Source organism: Equus caballus, chromosome 14 (genome assembly GCF_041296265.1).
Source record: "Equus caballus isolate H_3958 breed thoroughbred chromosome 14, TB-T2T, whole genome shotgun sequence".
Taxonomy (NCBI): Eukaryota; Metazoa; Chordata; class Mammalia; order Perissodactyla; family Equidae; genus Equus; species Equus caballus.
In genome coordinates this window covers 91,231,878-91,250,759 of record NC_091697.1, presented here as the reverse complement: position 1 = coordinate 91,250,759, position 18,882 = coordinate 91,231,878, and the positions used below count along the sequence as shown (strand labels likewise).

At 36.5% G+C, this 18,882-nt stretch overlaps 1 long non-coding RNA gene across 1 annotated transcript in view; it reads right to left on the bottom strand.

Annotated features, from left to right (window-relative positions):
• The window catches only part of LOC138917334 (uncharacterized), a 53,594-nt gene that overhangs the window by 20,273 nt on the left and 14,439 nt on the right, over positions 1–18,882 (bottom strand). The window contains exon 3 of the long non-coding RNA XR_011425184.1: positions 1,309–1,386. This is a non-coding gene — a long non-coding RNA (uncharacterized lncRNA). The remainder of the gene's footprint in view (positions 1–1,308; positions 1,387–18,882) is intronic.

Below are 18,882 nucleotides of genomic sequence, written 5' to 3'. Positions count from 1 at the left end.
TTCACAAATGTTAGTCCAAATAAACCAGTCATTTACAGTGGACTTTGAAGTATATTCACAGGCTAAAATTTGAGATATAAAGATAATTAATCCATGCAAATTGCATCCTCATTTCAATTCACACATAGAGGAAAGCAATATACTGGTAGAAAGAGCATGATTTTGGGGACTCGCTAAGACTTTGTTTTAACACCCACTGTGTAATCTGGAAGTTGTTTAATATTTCTTAATCCCATTTTCCTCATTGATGTGAAAATAATGATAAATACATTTCATAAATTTTATAGGAGTTAACATGATAAATATAAATTGTCTAGGATATTTTCTAGCATATAATTGTGCTATAACAATTTGATATAAATTATAGTTTATAATTATAGTACAAAATATAATAGAAATATTATATAATAGAAAAATTTATATATACAATTGCTTACTTTTGAATCCTCCATCAAATGATCAAATTGAGCCTAAGTAATATTACACACTCAAGCCCTACCAACTCTGTCATAAAGCACTAGCTGTTATTCCTGATATTTTCTTTCTAACTTTGTGTGTGTTGTTTAGATATTCTCGTGTACATATCAAAATCATTTACCTAAGGATCTGGGCAGTTATATAACTGATATTTCACATCATGCCAATTATTTAAAATTCCTTTTTCCCTCACACGAGTGAAGCTAATATTCTGAATCACTAATATATTTTTAAAGGTTTGGTGATAGTGCTTTTCTTCCTGTGTAATTGTTTCTTTTATTATAATTTGGTAATAGTACTTTCCCACAATGAAACTGACAGGCCTTTTCTGTCTGCTGATTTATATGCTTCTCTGATAATTCTCACCTTTCCTGAATTGCTATTTTTTCCTTTCCTCTTAATCCTCCATATCTTATCTTTAATTTTGTCTTTTTATTAGATTAGAACCCCTTTCTTAGCTTTTCATTATCTCTCTTCAAACTTCCACAGTTTTTTCTCTTGTTCCAATCAGACTTTAAATTCAATTGATATGCACTTATCCCTGCCTTGTTTATTTTTCAGTTAAGAATTAAAACATATTTATTGGTCAAAAGATTAATTTGTGTCCATGTCCCTGCTTCCCTGTATCTTTGTTGATGTTTTTATAAAGTTCTGTAAATAAATTCTTTTTCAGCATGTTTAAATTCTCTCAAATCCAAACATTTTCAAGAAACTACAAACTCTAAACATTTTTAAAGAGGTAGAAAGTCACTTCTAGCAAAATTCCATTTCATGGAAATCCTGCTACCCACTGAGCAGGTTATTGGACATTGAGACACAGAAGGGGCTTACCAGAAATGAGGGAGGTTGGTTTTGACCAGAGACACAATCAGAGGTCTCCCAAGAGAGCTGGCTACTCCATCATTGTTTCTGGAATTAGACAGAATAAGAAGAAAGCATAAGACACGGGTTTAGAGCAAGACTTGATGGAGGTTTCTGGCATAAATGGAGATGATATGAAGTTTAGTATGATTAAGGCATCAACCAAAGCTGAGAGTATGAATGTGAATGCACATACAACTCCAATTTTTACCATCCTGCTTTCCTAAAGTACCACTGGTACTTTAAGCCCCAAACTGGTAAGAGTGATCTGACTAATAAAAAAGGGAAATCCCCTGGTACATATTTATGCGTGCTTCTTAATCTATACCAATAAATAAAACTTTTCAGTTTCCTTTTCATCTAAAACAGTTTTTGCTTGATTATCAGACATTTAAAAACCCATTTTGGAAAGAAGCATAAGTCAGAGCTTATTTTGCTAAGCAACATAAAAATCTATTTGGGAAGACAGGACATATTAATTACTAAGAGTTATATTTTAACATGTTGACATTTATATATCTTCAGTACATTAAAGTGAATACACACAACAAGTAAATAGTGATATATTACCAGAGCTGGAGGAATAAGAAACCAAGGAGTGGGACCAACTTGTGGCATAGTGGTTAAGGTTGCGTGCTCAGTTTTGGAGGCCCAGGGTTTGCAGATTCGGATCCCAGGTGCAGACCTAGCACCACTCATCAAGCTACACTGTGGTGGCATCCCATATAAAATAGAGAAAGATTGGCATAGATGTTAGCTCAGCAACAATCTTCGTCAAGCAAAAAGAGGTAGATGGGCAACAGATGTTAACTCAGGGCCAATCTTCCTCACAAGAAAAAAAACAAACAAACAAAGACACCAAGCAGGTTAGGTTGAGCAAGCCCTATATCTGATATTGAAATGCAAAGTCACGAAGTTATGTGAAGCTTCCACAGGCAAGAGACTATAGAAAGAGCAAAAGAAAGTTGCTAACAAATTTTGAGGATTATTAGCATTTGAGGGCAAATATGTAGAGGAAAAAATAATTGAATTTTTCAGAGAAAAACCAAAATTATAAAGTGGTAGGAAAAGATCAGGCTTTGTTGAGTAACAGAGGAAAACAAAGCAAGAAAAAATATAAAGAAAAAGGTATGGTCAATGGTCTCATATTCAACTGAGAAGTCCAGGAGAATGAAGATTAGAAAAATATAAATAGATTGATGATTGGGGACCTCAGAGAATTCAATTTCAGTATAATTGTTGAAGTCACATAATATGCTTAGGAAGTAGAGGAACGAAGGATAAGGGAAATAAGGCTGAATGACAAAGTGAACTCATTTTGAAAATGGAAAATACTAGAAGATTGCATAGGCAATGGTAAATGTGCCAGTGGGCAGGGAGGACTTCAACACTTTAAAAGGAAGAAGGTAATTGGTGGAAGAGAGAGGACAAAATTATGGACTTGACAGTCAGTTTAAATGTTAATGGAGAGTTCCTGAGTGTGTAGGAGCAGCTGCTGACCGGAACTCAGGACACGTCAGTTTTAACTATCACTCCTAGGCGGATGAGTCCCAAGTACTGTCTCTCCACTTTACCCCTCCCCTGAACTCTAGTTGGGTGGGTGGGCTTGTCACTCAGGGACACAAGTGCAGCAACTGTGCTCCCATCCAACTTATCCAGCTCTTATTAGTCTACAGACACCTATCTATTTCTGTCTGTCAATTTGTCTCTGTGAGCTTCACCACACCCTTGCTTCTCTTTTTCACTTGCCTCCTAAAACTACACGACTTAATACATCGACAGTGTCACTACAAGTGATTTGAGATCTAGAACCTAGAAAAGGAAAAATGTTGAATGGATGAAAAAAACAAATCAATGAATGCATGGATGACTGAATTTATTGATCACATTATCTGCCACGTACTGTTCTAGTTCCTGCAACTATGGAAGTATCAAGAGGAAAATTTCCTGCCTCTACTTTACTGTTAGTTATAAGCAAAACAAATATATCTCCATTTGCGATAAGTGCTCAGAAGATAAGTAAAGTCAAATGAGAGAAGTGGGGATGGTGGACTGCAGGAGCTGTTCCAGACTCGTTCAACAGGAAAGGCTTCTATGAAGATCTGCCATTTGGGCAGAAAGCTAAATGAAAAGGGGGAACAAGACATGCGGAAATTTGGAGAAAGAGTTTTCTAGGGGTGGGCAAGAGCAAGCTCAAAGGCCCTATGGTTAGAATGTTCTCAGCCTGTTTGACAGTGGTAAAAAGGTCTCTGCAGTTTGAGCAAAAGGAGTGAGGCAGAATATGAGACAAGAGAGTGGGTGAGAGCTCAGGTCACATAGCACTTTTGGATGTAGGGTTGCTAAATTTAGCAAATAAAGACACAGACTGTCCAGTTAAATTTGAATTTTAGACAAACAACAAATATTTCTAATATATGTAAGTCCTAAATATTACAAAGGACATATGTAATTTAAAAAATTTTTTTGTTCATTCGAAATTCAGGTTTAACTGGGTGTCCTGTATTTTATCTGGAAACCCTAACATGATGACATCTTTGCAATTTACTCTGAGTGAGAAGGCAAGGTTCTAGAGTGTTTTGAAAAAATAAGTAGAATAATTCATTGTATGGAAAATAAATCATAAAGTGGTAAGGATAAATGCATGGAGACTGGCAAGGGAGTTATTGCTATAGGCAAGACAAGAGATGATGGTGTCCTGCTAGAGAGGTGGTAGGAAGACTAGTAGGAGGAGAGGTGACAGATTAGAGTCAAAGATGATTCCAAGGTTTCTCGCATAAGTAACTGGCAAAACAGAGCTGATTTTTCCTGATTTTTCTTCTGAGGAAGACAGAAGAAAATTTAAGGCAGAAGATCAAGTTAGGTCCTTTCTTCATACCTTCATTGAAGTATATTTTCCATACCATAAATTTCTCCCATTAGGGGTATATAATTTAATGATTTTTAATAAATTTAGAGTTACACAACTAGCAATCTGATCTCATTTTAGAACATTTCCATCACCCCCCAAAGACTCTTAGTGGCCATTTCCGGTAACTCTTCATATCTATCTCACGCCCCTGTAACCACTAAACTCCTTTCTATCTTGGTAGATTTGCCTGTTCTGGACATTTCATGTAAATAAAATCATACAGTATGTAGACTTTTGTGTTTGGCTTCTTTCACTTAGTGCTATGTTTGAGATTGATCCATGTTATAGCATGTATTACTACTTTATTCCTACTTATTGCGAATAGAATTTCACTGTATAGATATGTTTCCAGTTGGGTTTTTGCCAGTTGGGGGCTATTATAAATGATGCAGTTTGAACATTCATGTGCAAGTCTTTGTAAGGACACAGGTTTTTATTTCCTGTGCGTAGATTCCTTGGAGAAGGAATTATTGGGTTCTGTGGTAAATTTATCTCAAAAGTCTTAACTAATATCCAAGTAGAGATTTTATGTTAGGCACCCAATATATTGGTCTAGAATTCAGGAAAGAGGTAAATATAAAGTTGGAATTTAATATTATATACATGATTGCAAAGTGATTGGACAGTGTAAGGTCAGATAAGTAGTAAATGTAATTAGAAAAAAGAAAGGTCTAAGGATTAACTTCTGGGGCATGCCAATTTAAAGGTTAGGAAAATGAGGAGGATTCATGAAAAGAGAATAAGATGGGGCAAACAGAAAAGGTCAAAGCAGACACTTTTTGTGTCCTGCGTGTCATAGCCCCTTGGCCAATCTCTAGGCTCAGCTGAAACTGTGGTACACAGGTCCAGTCTATGCTAACAACCTCCCAAGTTTTTCTGCTTAACTGCCTGAGGTTTTTTTCCAAAATGAAAAATCTCACTCAGTCTTTGTGGTGGTGCATGGAATCAAGGGTCCCACAGGCAATTCTTAATAATAAGAAGACGGTACTCAGGATTCTAAAAGCCCCAGTCTCCTATCCTGTGGAGAGATAATTCTGAGTTTCAGAATCACAAAAAGGCTGACTGACATTGATTCAAGAGAAAACGAGAGGAAAGAAAAGGGAGGAAATTGAGATGCATATAAGATCGATTTCTAGGAGTTTTGCTCAAGGCAGAGTAGAGATGTGTGGGGGTAAGTAGACACAGATAAGAAGTAACACAGCTCTAGGGAGGGATTTGTTTTAAAGATGGGGAATGTTACCTTGTGTTTGTACAGTGCAAAGAAACACTGAAGATGCAGGCGACAGGGAGAATTGCTGGAGCGATGTCTTTGAGTAGGTGAGAGGCATGTGATTAGAGACAAAGGCAGGATTTTACTTTAGAAGCCTAGACTTCCCCTTTAACAGGGGAAGGCAGAGCTTTTGGATATTGATGTAAGTATATTGGTACATTTAATAGTAGGGACATGTGTTTGAACCATGATTTGCTGGATAAATTCACTCCTGAACATCTGGAAAACAGTCACCTTCTACTTGAATCCAACAATAACATTGAATATTTATATTTTAAAATAATCCATTTCATTTCAAGGAGTCCTAGAGTACCATAATTTCTTCTCCATGATATTCAGCCAATGGGTGTAGAGTGAAACGGTAAAGTCCTGGTATGGGTGGGAGGGACATATTTACTGCAAAACAAGGAGCATCCAGTTACAGCAGGAGAGGAGGATAAAGTGAATATCCTTATGCACCAGCCAAGACTAAGACCAGGAAGTATGCATGTAGGAAAACATATATGTATGCTATGCATGTAGGAAATATACATGCAGTGAAAAAGATAGTTTTGGCAGTTATAAGCGTTAACAGACAAATTTAGCTACAAAACAAGATACAGCATAACTTCTTTAGCATAGGTATATCAGTTTTATATTTGAAACTCTCATATTCTTCATTCTTTTTGAGTTGAGTTCTGAGATAAAGGTCTTACCCAATCTTATTAGAAAGGATTCTCAAACAAAATTACATAGTAGATAAAGTCTTGCAATAGAGATTGGAGAGCTGGTCAATTTAGTTTTATTTCTGCCAGTATCAAGCTGTATAGTAACTCTTGTCAACTCTAAAGAAAATACTGTCTATGTTAAATTTAATGAGTACCTGCTATGGTCAGACACTGGTAGAAGCTAGAGATAAAAATGAATTAAACACTCTCTGTCTGCATGGAATACACAAACAATTGCATCAGAGTATTATTTTAAAATTGTAAGAAAAAGTGTGTGGCATCAAAACAATATATAATGACTTTGTCTAGAATAAGTCAGTTAGGTCTTGACAGAGAAGGAGTCCCATGAAAAGAGTTTTTAAATATAAAGATGTTGATGAAGGAGGAACATTTCATTTCCTGCAACTTTAGTGAATTCATTGATTAGTTCCAACAGTTTTTGGCTTGAGTCTTTGGGATTTTCTATATACAAAATCACATCATCTGCAAATAATGACAATCTTACTTTTTCCTTTCCAGCTTGGGTGCCATTCATTTCTTTGTCTTGCCTAATTGCTTTAGTTAGGACTTTCAATACTATATTGAATAAGAGTGGTGAGAATGGACATTCTTGTCTTGTTCCTGATCTTAGACGAAAAGCTTTCAATTTTTCTCTGTTGACTAAGGAGGAACATTTCAGACAAGGAGCCAACGTCACTTCACTTCTTTTAGCCTTAGTTTGGTGTCTGTATAGGTGGGCTACCCGAGGCTTTTCAAACTCTGTTAGTGAAGTTTTTTCCAAGCCACAGCAGCTAGACAGAAGTTTGAGGAGGAGGAAGTGAAGATGAGCAATCAGGCTCTTGGTCTTTCACTTACACTTCAAGGAAAAGTTAAAGGAATTCCATTAATTTAAAAAAATACATTTATGAAAAATCACTGGGTTATATGATCTCAAAATGTTTCAGAGCTAATGTCCCATGGAGAAATCCACAAGTGCTATTGTATCCATTGGTACTATTTTGTTAATTTCCAGAAGAGAAGACATGTTCTGGGGACTACAACATAGTTGCCAATTTAGATGGGGAATAGTGAGAAAGGGAAGTGGTGGCCCTTGTGAGGACAAAAAGGACAAACAGAAGTACTGGATGAAGGTGAAAGAATCTGCTGAAATGCAAAGGCAGAAAGGAACTGGAAATATATTCAGACAAATTTTGCTTAAGACCAGATTTTGTCTCTGAAATGTCAATTAGAATATTCAAATAAAAGACGATAGTTATAATTATAAAATATGTAGACAAATATGCAAACATATTCATATATTCATGTTCATATTTTATACAGGCACCCATGATTTACAAAATTCTACCAGGAGAGAATGGTGCAATATCTAAATCTGTGGTCCGTGCCCTGAAAAAGTAGTCCAGACAAAAGATAAGAAAAATGATTGTCGGATACAGTTTATAAAACACACGCAGAAGAAACGTGGTGATGGGGTATTTCTAGAATTCATTTTACCTATCATTTAATCCAATTTGGAAATTCAAATCTGTTGAATGAACACCTCACATCCCCACACAAAGTATTAAACTTTATCATAAGTTGGTTTTCCAGTGTTCCGTCATAAATTCTCCCTTTGACAAGTTAGCATTTTATCTAAAGCAATTCTCAAAACTGTAAATAATATCTCGAACAAAGAAAAGCTGTGAAAGCTTTGCCATTTCTTAAAAAAAATAGGTAAACTACTTGAAGCAGGAAAGTACAATGTAGATTTTTGTATTGCTTAAGTATATGCCTTAATGTTCTATGATCTACTTGCTCAGTTTCTTTGTTTTATGCCAAAGACCACACAGAGTCTGTTTTAAATTAATCAGTCAAGAAAACATAGGTGGGAAAATGGATGCCTAGGAGCCCCAATTTTCCTAAAGGTTTTGCTTAAGAAATGTCTTACTATTTCACAGTCCGTCAACATTCTTATGCCATCGCATCATGTGGAGCCATATGCGTTTCTTTTTGTACAGTTTGCTCATAAGCTTATCAATTACTATGTTAACTTATTCTGAGGTTCTGGTCCCTAGACCATTACCTTGTGCCATGAGATCATAAATTAAAAATGCCTTGCATTATTTTTTCTATGAGGAAATTGTATTGTATAAGTTTATTATTATACATTATTTTCACAATAGCAATAAAAATTATTGCTTACAAAAACATGCAGATTTTTAATAAAAAATACTAACTGACGTTGTTTTACCCCACATATGTAAAATTAGTGTGTGTCTTTGAAATTGGGATCAAAAAGTAAAATTCTTTTTTACGTATGTTTCAAAACCATTTACAATATAGCCTACTCTGTCGAAATCCAACTGATGTTACTGTATTTTGCAGCTAGACTCACTTTGTGACTTTGAAAAGTATTCTTCGCATTGCTTTTCCTATGACATCAATTTCTCTGTACACCAGAGGTGACTAAGGAACATATTTTGTTGGTTAAAAATATTACAGTAAGTGACTGTCCTCCATGCAATTTTCAAATAAGAATCAATCAAAGCTTGTGTGGTGATGTGCAAATTTTCAGTCAATTTTAACTGGTTTGGCACTTCCGAAGGTTAAGGTAGTTTAATGGTTGAAAGCACATTGCAGCGAAGCTAGCTGCAAACGTCAAAGGGTAGAGGATTAGGATTTCATTTCCTTTTAGCTGTTGCCATGTCTGTTTTCTGTCCAAGCTGCCTCTTGCCGCCGTTTAACCCAAGCTTTTAAAGACAAGAGGGGTTGAGAACTTGAGGGCCTCTGGCTTCATTTTAACAAGGCGTCGCTCACACTTTGGTACATAATTTGTCATAAATGTCAGAGGTCACTGGATGTTCGAAACCTACAGCCAGCAGATGGTCATTATGACAGCAGTTATGTTTCAAAGCAAAGGATGTTTTGTGGTACTTACTTTAGTGTGTTAGTGTTACACCTCAGAGTATATCTGAGAAGATTCTAGTTTAAATCGACTCATCCTTGTGGTTGACTGCCTGAGAGGTAGTAACAAAAGATGGACCAGTTTTCAAAAGATGTTCTGTTTGGTTATTCTGGTCTAAAATTTACACTATGTCATTCTTTTTTTTCGTCCTTATGCTCAAGCACTGATTATGGATTTCCCAGTTCTCATTTCTGAGAAGAATTAATAAAAACAAAATTAAGTAAACAAGTAAATTATAACAATGGGCTAATATGAGTTTCTATATTTAGCCAGACCATTGAAATGGTATAAAATAAGAGATATAAATGAATTTCTATGCTGCAGCTAAATATTATCTAATAGCAGCATCAGATAAAACAATAGAAAACATTAGATTAGATTCTACTATGCTTCTAAATTTGTTTGGTAATTCAAATTTTAAAAATTTGATCAATCTTTTGCCCTATTTTACTTACGCCATTTTATACTAAACAATTTTTGACAGGTCATAAGAACTAAAATTAAAATCAAGACTCAGATCCTACAGTATTTCTGTTACACAACCCCGGCAGAATTGGTGGAATAAGTGTTTGTGTTAAATAAAGAGCTCCACGACTTCTCAAAATCTTCTTGTTCTTAAAAGCATGAGTTTAGCATAAGAAGCCTTGGACATAAACTAGTCAAATATGTATTTCTATTAAAATTCATGCTCATGCAGATAGAAATATTTTTGAGGCTAGTTGAAAATAAAAAGAGAGAGAACCCTAGCGCTGCCCCGCTGGAAGTGTACTCCTGAATGCCCGAGCACACAGAGAATGTGAAGGAGGATCTCCTCACATAGGCACTAAATGATACAGAGACCCGGGGGAAGATGCTGATGGCAGCTGTGGGGGCTTCATCTATCCACATATCTGTGGGAACACCCGCTCCATGAAAACTTAAACTTTCTGTGAACATAAAATTCTTCCCTAACATTGCTGATAATTTTATCTCACAGAAGATACAAGAATTGTTACTCTGAACTTTACTTTAATCTATAAGGAAGAATTGTTTAATGATCTGAAAGTGGCAGTGACTTTGGGAGAAATGAAGACATACAGTGAGAATTAAGTTTAGCTGCATGCAACAGAAACTCCAAATTAACTGGCTTAGTGCATAAGATTTGATTCTTTGTTAAAAAAATCCAGAGGTCAGCTCTCCAGGGTCAGTGTAGTGATATCACATATTAGTGCAGACCCCAGCCTCTTTTCAGCCTTTCATCCAGAACAGAATAGGTTAAGAACATGGATACAGAATCCAACTTCACTGCTTCCTAGTGGTTTAATCTTTGGCAAGCGCCTTAATCTCTCTATGCCTCCATATCTACATCTGTAAATAGATTTATAATCACTAACTATAATTTATTTTAATGGAAATTGTTAATTGAGACTGTGGATAGTAAGTTGTAATAACTACTCAAAAGTAATAGTAGCAAACATTTAATGAGTACTTCTCATGTCCAGGCACTGTTCTTAATTCTTTACTTGCTAAGAAAGGTATAGATTATAAAATGTAGCATCAAACACCAGCCCGGGCAATGTGGCTCTATGATCCCTGCTCATAAGTACCGTTTAGAGATGAGGAAACTGAGATCCCTGCCTCATACGATCGTTTTAAAGCATGTATGAGTTAATGTATGCAAAGTGGGAAGAATAATTTCTGGTACATAGTAAATGCTATAAATACTGCTGCCCATTATTATCACTGCTGCTTTTCTGATGTGGCCCTCTTCAGCATAGTCCAAGATGGCAGCTGGGGCTCCAAACATCTCATCCCCATTAAAGGAGAAGCTTATGTCAGCATCCTTTAAGGATACTTCCTATATATGCATAATCTCTACTTATATCCAATTGGCCAAAATTTATGCCCATGAACATGCCTTGCTACAAAAAAGGTTGAGAAATTTATTCTATATCTGGTAGAATTTGTGGAATTTATCACTCAGGAGATAAAGGAAAACTAAATATTGAGGGACGAAACTAACAGTTACTGGCATACGTCATCTAGGAGTTCATAAAAGTATTGGAGATTCTTAGAGAGACACGTACCTTAGATTTCTAGGAAAGCCATTTATAAAATAAAACATAGATAAAAGTGTAGGCATGATCTGCTATCTAGAACTCCTTCCTTCAACTTCCCAGAGAAGACTCTTAAGGGAAGAACAGTTAAGCAAAACAAAAATAAATCTATGAAGAAATAAAGAAGGAACATATAAAGAAACCATATAGAATGTTTTGATGAGCTAAGCTTTACAAATAAAAAGTAACATCACAGAGCTCTATGAAAAATACCAAGAAGGGAAAGTCAAAGATGAGATAATGTTCTAAGAATAGTACTGGAAACAGGAAAGGCCATGTTAGTTCTGCTTGGTAAACAAAGATGAGTAAAAAGGGAGAGCCACTTGGTTTGGGGAGATGACAGTGAAATACAGAATCACCCATCTCTTAGTCTTCATCTTCAGCCTCAAGTGTAAAGATCCTTCATACTGAGAAGAGTGCAACACGTATCATTGAGACACTTACCTCTGCCTGCTGCGCCTTGCCTGCATCGTGCTTTGCACATAGTTTCTACTGTCTGGAATATCTTTTTCTCTTATTCACTCATGAAACCCCCACTCAACCTTCAAGAGCTAGTTCAAACCACAATCCTAGAAATCCCAGAGAGAGTGGGAGAATTTCAAGAAGACATATCTGTCAGATGATATGCAACTTCCTTTCCACAAAGGGGTGGGATAAGTCCAGCTAAGGGCAGCCAGATGTATCAGACTCAGAATTTTAGTTCCAGACACTAGAGTTCCTCCTAAGCAACGAGGTCAGGAACAGATTGATCCAGCCCAGGAATAAATGCCAAAATGGGGACAAAATGGAAAACAAAGTCACATATCAAGCCCACTGAGATGAAAACAGGGCTTACCTAATGATTCGCATTAGGTGGAAATGTTACAAAAAGACAGTAATTTTATTTAACGTGAGCTTTAATAATGAATTTAATACTAGCTTTAGTGATTTCCACAAATGTCTTTGGATGTCCTAAAAAATGTCTCTGGTTATCTTCAGTTGTCTTTTCTAGTCGCCAGCTTCAGTTTCCCCAGTTGTAAATGGACTTTTAAGGCAAGTTATGACAATTAAGTAAGATGATGCATATAAAGCACCCCACTTCGTTGCTGGCACGAAGTATTTGCTCAATACTATGTCATGTTAAAACTCACGAATAGGTTCAATATCTTGCCTAAAATAAAGAGTTAAGATGAATCAACAGTCTCCCAATTTCCAAAAAGAAAATGGTTTTACGTCCACTTGAATAACTCATGTACCCAAAGTTGAAATCACTGTGCTGCCTCTCACTGCACTCCTAATCTGGGTCCCCCTTCCTTCTGACCTCTCTGTCTCTGCCAATGTCTTCACCTTTTCTAGGTTATTCAGGTTCAAATATTTAAAGTCCTATTTGAATTTTTATTTCACATCTTTGCATCCATTCACTTGTCAAGGTATGTAGATTCTAAATGCTCTGTGTCACTCACATCCATTCCTATTAACAGAGTTCAAGTCCTCATTTCTTCTCTTCTGGACTGTTTAAAACCATCCTAACTGCTCTTTCACCTTTTGTGCCTTCCCCACACTAATATAGCCTCTAGAACTCTCCCTGTTGAATTTCAACTCATTTTCCACTACCCATCATGTCAATCTGTCAGTATCATTCAAAATCCTAATTCTGTCATCTACAACTTATTATCCTTCCCTCACTGTATGCCCCACCCTTGCTTTCTAAATTACTATCCAAATCACATAATTTTTTAAAATGTGCAATAACACAAAGCAAAGAGCTCTACCAACACAATTGGAAACCATTTATAAGGTTGATATCAATTCAAATAAATTTAATTAAATAAATATTTATTGATGCCCTTCCATCTACAGAGTGGTTCAGTGTGGTAAAAGCATTTCACAATCTTGTTAGGTCTACAGCCCTGGTTTGAAATTCCAGTTTTCCACATAACGGTAATTTGGAAAGGAAATTTTAAGTCCACTGAACAGGCCAAAGGGAATATAATACCTAACTTATAAGCTTAATGTTAATTAATAACATTACCAGGAAATGCAATCTAGTTCAATTTTCGAAGATGGAGAGTGTTCAATACATTTTATTTTTTAAAATTAAGCATGAGGTTAAATTTGCAGAGATACAAGGAGTAAGAACATCTCCTGATCTCAGAAACCTTACAGTATAGTTGAGAGGGATTATACATGTGATAAAACAAAAGTGCACAAGTATGAATAGAAATGCTGAATGTGATAAGTCCCAGAGAAATGCAACGGAGTTCAGGGTAGAGGTCACACCTGTCCTGAGGGTAGCACCTAGTCAATTGTTCTTGAAATTGATTCCAGGGCAATGGGGAATCAGTGAAAGATTTTAAAGCGGAAGTTAAATGATTAGAGCTAGACTTTAGTAAGGCTCAATAGAGAGCAACATGTAGGTTATATAATAGGCATAGAGAGAGAAAGCCAGATAAAAAGATACTAACATTACTTTTTTATCTTACTTGACTCTCATGCTGCATTTGAAACCAATGACTGCTGCTGCTTCTTTCTTTCTTTTTTTTTTTTTAAAGGTTTTATTTTTCTCCTTTTTCTCCCCAAAGCCCTTCGGTACATAGTTGTATATGTCGTTGTGGGTCCTTCTAGTTGTGGCATGTGGGACGCTGCCTCAGTGTGGTCTGACGAGCAGTGCCACGTCCGCGCCCAGGATTCAAACCAACGAAACACTGGGCCTCCTGCAGCGGAGCGCGCGAACTTAACCACTCGGCCACAGGGCCAGCCCCTGCTGCTTCTTTCTTCATCTTCTCTCCCATCTCCTTTTTTTCAAATTATTTCTCTTTCAAGATCTTACCAAAAATCTTTGGTTATCCCTCAGTCTTATTTCTGATTTCTTTTTGCCTACTCCTGTCGTAACTATTGATGTTTCTGAAGTTCTGTCATAACCCTCTTTTCATATCATTCCATTGTACTCTCCTTCAGTGATTTTATCTAGACTCAAGACTTCAAGTTCTGCCTATATCTCGGCAATTCCTAAAACTAAATTTCTTTGCAGAATTCTCTCTTAAGCTAGAGATTTTTTTCACCTGGCTCCTAAACTTCTGCAATTGAATACTCATCACTTCTAACTCAAGTTAAATTAGTTACCATCTTTAAAATGAACCTTCACTCACTTATTCCTTCAGCAAATAGTTCGTGAGCCTATGCTCTGTACTAGGCACTGATAATAGGCATTTGGGCTTCACTGGTGATAGAGATTCCATTCCTTGTGGAACTAACATCAATTTCACCCTGGCAATGATTTTCAGTATTGTGATTCTGATATTGACACCTACCTCCACCAACTGTTTCTAATTTTTTAGTTACTCTGTGATGTCTTCAGGAAAATATTCAAGCTTCCCAGAATAACATTTTAAAAAGCAAAAAGATAAATTAGCGATCTAGTCCATGCTTACCTATTAGGGTCATTTTTTTCTGTACATTGCAATTTATATAATTTGTAATTCATCATATAAACAATGCTCTAGCTCACCCATAGCCCTTGCCCGTCCTGTTTCCTCTGTCTGGAAAGCCTTCTCCTCTTCACCCATGCTCCTTCTAGCTAATGCCTACTCATTCTTTGAAACTCAGCCAAAGCAACAGCTTTCACATGACCATTCCTTCATTTCCCTAGGATGGACTAAGCAACCTTGTCTATATTCCTTTGAACGCTTTCCAAGTCTGTTATAAATATTTACTTTTTTATGTTGGTCGAAGTCATTTCTGAGCTAATGGAGTATGGGGACATCATTGTTATTATCTGATTCCCTCCACCAGTTATCATATTAATACTTCTCAGATCCAAATCCATTCTTCTTTGCCCTGCCTTGTAATACTATAGCTGGCCCCTTCAAACATTTGCCAGCTGACTTGATGTGAGGCTTTGTTAAGACAGGGAACTGGAAGAACACAATTAAAAGTGAAAACAGACCTTTCTTAGGGAGCAACCCACTCACACCCTTCAGCAGTTTACTTGGCCTCTTGGCAAGGCTTTTGCAGGGACTGACTCTGGCCTGACTACATCCCCCATCAGGTTTCTCAGCTACTCAACAGGACACTTCTAAGGATGATGTACCACCTATCCTATGCTTGAGCATTTTTCTCAGCCCTCATATGGGTTAGTCTTAGGGGCCAGCTGGGCACATGTTTTACTTCAGCAAGTTTCTTAGGCACCATCAGGCTGTGTGTTTTTGTGTCCATTGTGCTTTCCCCAATAAGGTCTGAATCTCTGCATTGGGGGGATTCCTCTTCTAAGTTCTTAGTTCCTTTTTGTTCACTCTCCCTTGGCCCTAGATATAATAGTTGCTTTCTGCGTTTGCTTTTTCTTTAGCCTTAGGTCCTTTTTATCTTTTTTGCTGGCTAATTCTTTATATTAAATTTTCCCTGTTCAAATTAATGTATAGTTTCTCTCTCCTGGCTGGACTTTGACTGATATATTCCCTAGCACAATGCTGGGCACATATTGAGAACCAAATAAATTGTCGTTGAATTGCTTAAATAATGATGCAGGAAAGAGGCTAGAGGTCTAAACTGCTATATTAGCTGAAGAAGGGCTAGATGTAAGAATCCCTGAGGATTCAAACTTTATTGAAGATGGCAACCACTTACCTACGAGAGACAAGACAGAACCAATGATAACACCAAGATTTTGAGCCTGAGAGACTAGGAAAATGGTGGTACTATTAACAGAAATAGACACCTAAAGAAGAGAATTTTTTTGGAGGGAAAGAAGTAATTTCAAGTGATTTTTTAAAAAAGAATATGCTTATTGAGAGAATGGCATTTTTGGGGGTGTCTGGAATATATGTAGCTTTATTAATCGAGTGACTCCAATGGCTAAAACATACAGTCCAAAAATCTCAATGAATGGCTTAACGGGCAAGATGTCTCTTTCTTGCTCACCAAACAAGTCAGTGCCAGTGTCTGGTGGAGGGCTCTTACATGGTGACTTAGGGAGTCAGGACCCCTCCACCTCACGGCTCTACCTTTCCCTCGGAGTCCTCTGTGGGATCCTCTGCATCTGGATGCAAATGGGGAACAAGAGTGAAAAATAAAAGTGGTTTGGGGACTAACTGGCCATATTCTGATACCTGTGGCATATTCAGGTGGGAAAGAAAAAGCAGGAATAGTCTATAGCTCTTTGGTCTTATTAGATTATATTAACTACTCAAATTTGTGTGAAAGGATCCTAAACGGTCTCACTGTACTGTGAGATATGTAAGAAATCAGCAAATACTTCCTTTTTTAAGCAATAAAATTTTTGTCTTGGCTTATCATTTGGGCTTATTTTTAAAATTAATTAGCTTGCTCTCAAAATAGTAATGGCTCTTTTCAGTGACAGCCTGGCATATTGAACATAACTTCCAATAGAAAAGTTAGCTTCTCTAACTAAATGGGTACTACTGACAAGGAATACACGACTTGCGAATATTCACCTCACAAACATCCTTTACATCGTTCCAGAAGAAAAGTTGTCTCGCTATAGTTTCACGTCTCAAATATAACCATGACAACTAACACATTAAAATATCACTATGTGCCACACCATGTCATGAGTGAAATATATGGATTATTTTACTTAAGACTCACAACTGCCGCGTGAAGTCCTGTTTTAGCCCGCACTATTACCGTCGGAAATGTATTTTTCTCCAATGTGGGGAACAGATGGACCCTCAACTCTGTATTTTCCTTGGGCCCTTTTTCTTTCTCCACTTAACTCCTTGTGTCACTCCAGCTTCTAGATGCTGCCCAGGAGTTACCATTTTGGGACAAATCATAGGAAAAAATGTCATTCTTCTTTCTGCTGAGAACATGCTCTTGGTTTGGGAAGTGAGAATTCAAAATTAATTTCTACAAAGAAAAAATATTAAAAGTTCAATGCTATATTAGTATTAGAACTATAATGTTTTAGTGGAAAGAGATCTGATAAATATTTTACAATATAAATAGAAATAATAATAGCCAATACCTGTAAAGAATTTACATAGCTTCCCACTGAATTTGGGATTAAATCCAAACTCTTTAAAAAAGAAATTTTCCTCTATAATATGGCTCTTGAGCCATGTCTCCAAAATCATTTTGAACCCTACTCCTATTTATTTCTTATGTTTCAGTTATAGTGGTAATTTCTTTTTCCTTCAGTTTCTAGAATATTCCAAGCTCTTTCCTATTTCATGAACTTGCCACATAGCTGTTCTTTCTTTCTAGACAGTTCATTCTTTTAATTTTCTCCTGCCTGCTCCTTCCCATCCTTCACCTCACTTCTGAAGGGAAATTTTCCCTGAGCACTTAATGTGGAGTAAATTCTCCTAATATTTGTTTTTAATAACACTCTCTTAAGTTACTTCAAAGTATTTATCACGATTTATTATATTTATTTTGTATTTATTTAATGTTAAAGCCCCTATCCTTAAGTCCATTTTTTATTCATTTATTCAATAATTCTAGTGAAGGAAAGAGAAGGATAAGAGTATAGTTAGAAAGATCGGCAAAGTCGAGTACTTTTAACATATATAAGATACTTTTGAATATGTTTGTTCTAGTTTGTGCCAGCTATGTAGTGTTGTGTAACAAATTATCTCATAATATAGCGACTTAAAATAACAACCACTTTATTAAACCTTATGATTTTGTGAGTCAGGAATTCAGATAAAGCCTGTCTGGGCAACTCCTTTTTTTCCAAGTGGCATGGATGGAGGTTACTTAGTAACATTCAGCTGATGGATGGGCTGGTCATTAGAATCCAAGATGACTCCACTCATATTTCTAGCCCCTTATTGGGGATGGATGGAAGGGAGGCAGGTTTCAGTTGAGAATCTTGACTGGATCCTCTTTAACATAGTGACGTCTGGTTAGTCAGACATTTTTGTTTTTGTTTTTCTCATTTTAATAGAGTCATGTCTCTCACTTTACTTATTCTCAAGATATACGGTTCCTAGTCAGAATTTTTATATGGCAGCTCACAACTTCAAGAGCACGTGTTCAGTTGCAGCCAACAAGACAAGCACCACGGCCTTTTATGAAGTAGCTTCACAAGTCCTATAGCGTCGTTTCCAGCAGACTATTGTAGTCGCATGGCCACCCAGACCGAAAGGGAAGGGAAATTGACCCCACCTCTCTGTTGAGAAGTGTTACAAAATTTGCAACCCTGTATTAAAATCTCAACAATATTCATACTCTACAATAATGTGCTAATTGAGTTCTGAATAAACAAGAATCAGAAATCATAGCCTTACCTTTAAGGGTATACAAGAATTATGGGAAATTGTTCTGTAGAAGTTATAGTTCAATAAAAAAAAATATACATTTCACAGAGTATACATTACATGGATATCCGGAACATTTTGGAAGGAGCATCTCTTTCTCTCTTGTCTAGCTGTCAAATCCTATCCACCTTTTAGGTTCCAGCTTAAATAGCACTAACACTTGTAATTGAAGTCTTCCCCAAATCTGCCAGTCAAAACAAATCTACCTTTCTACTGTACTCCTAGAACACTACGAAAGTATATTTATCATAGGATAATCACAATGCATTCAATAATTCCATGTTTCTTCTGTTAGAACATGTGTGCCTAATAATTGTGGTGCAACATTTGGATACGATACAGAGTACACACTCAACAAAT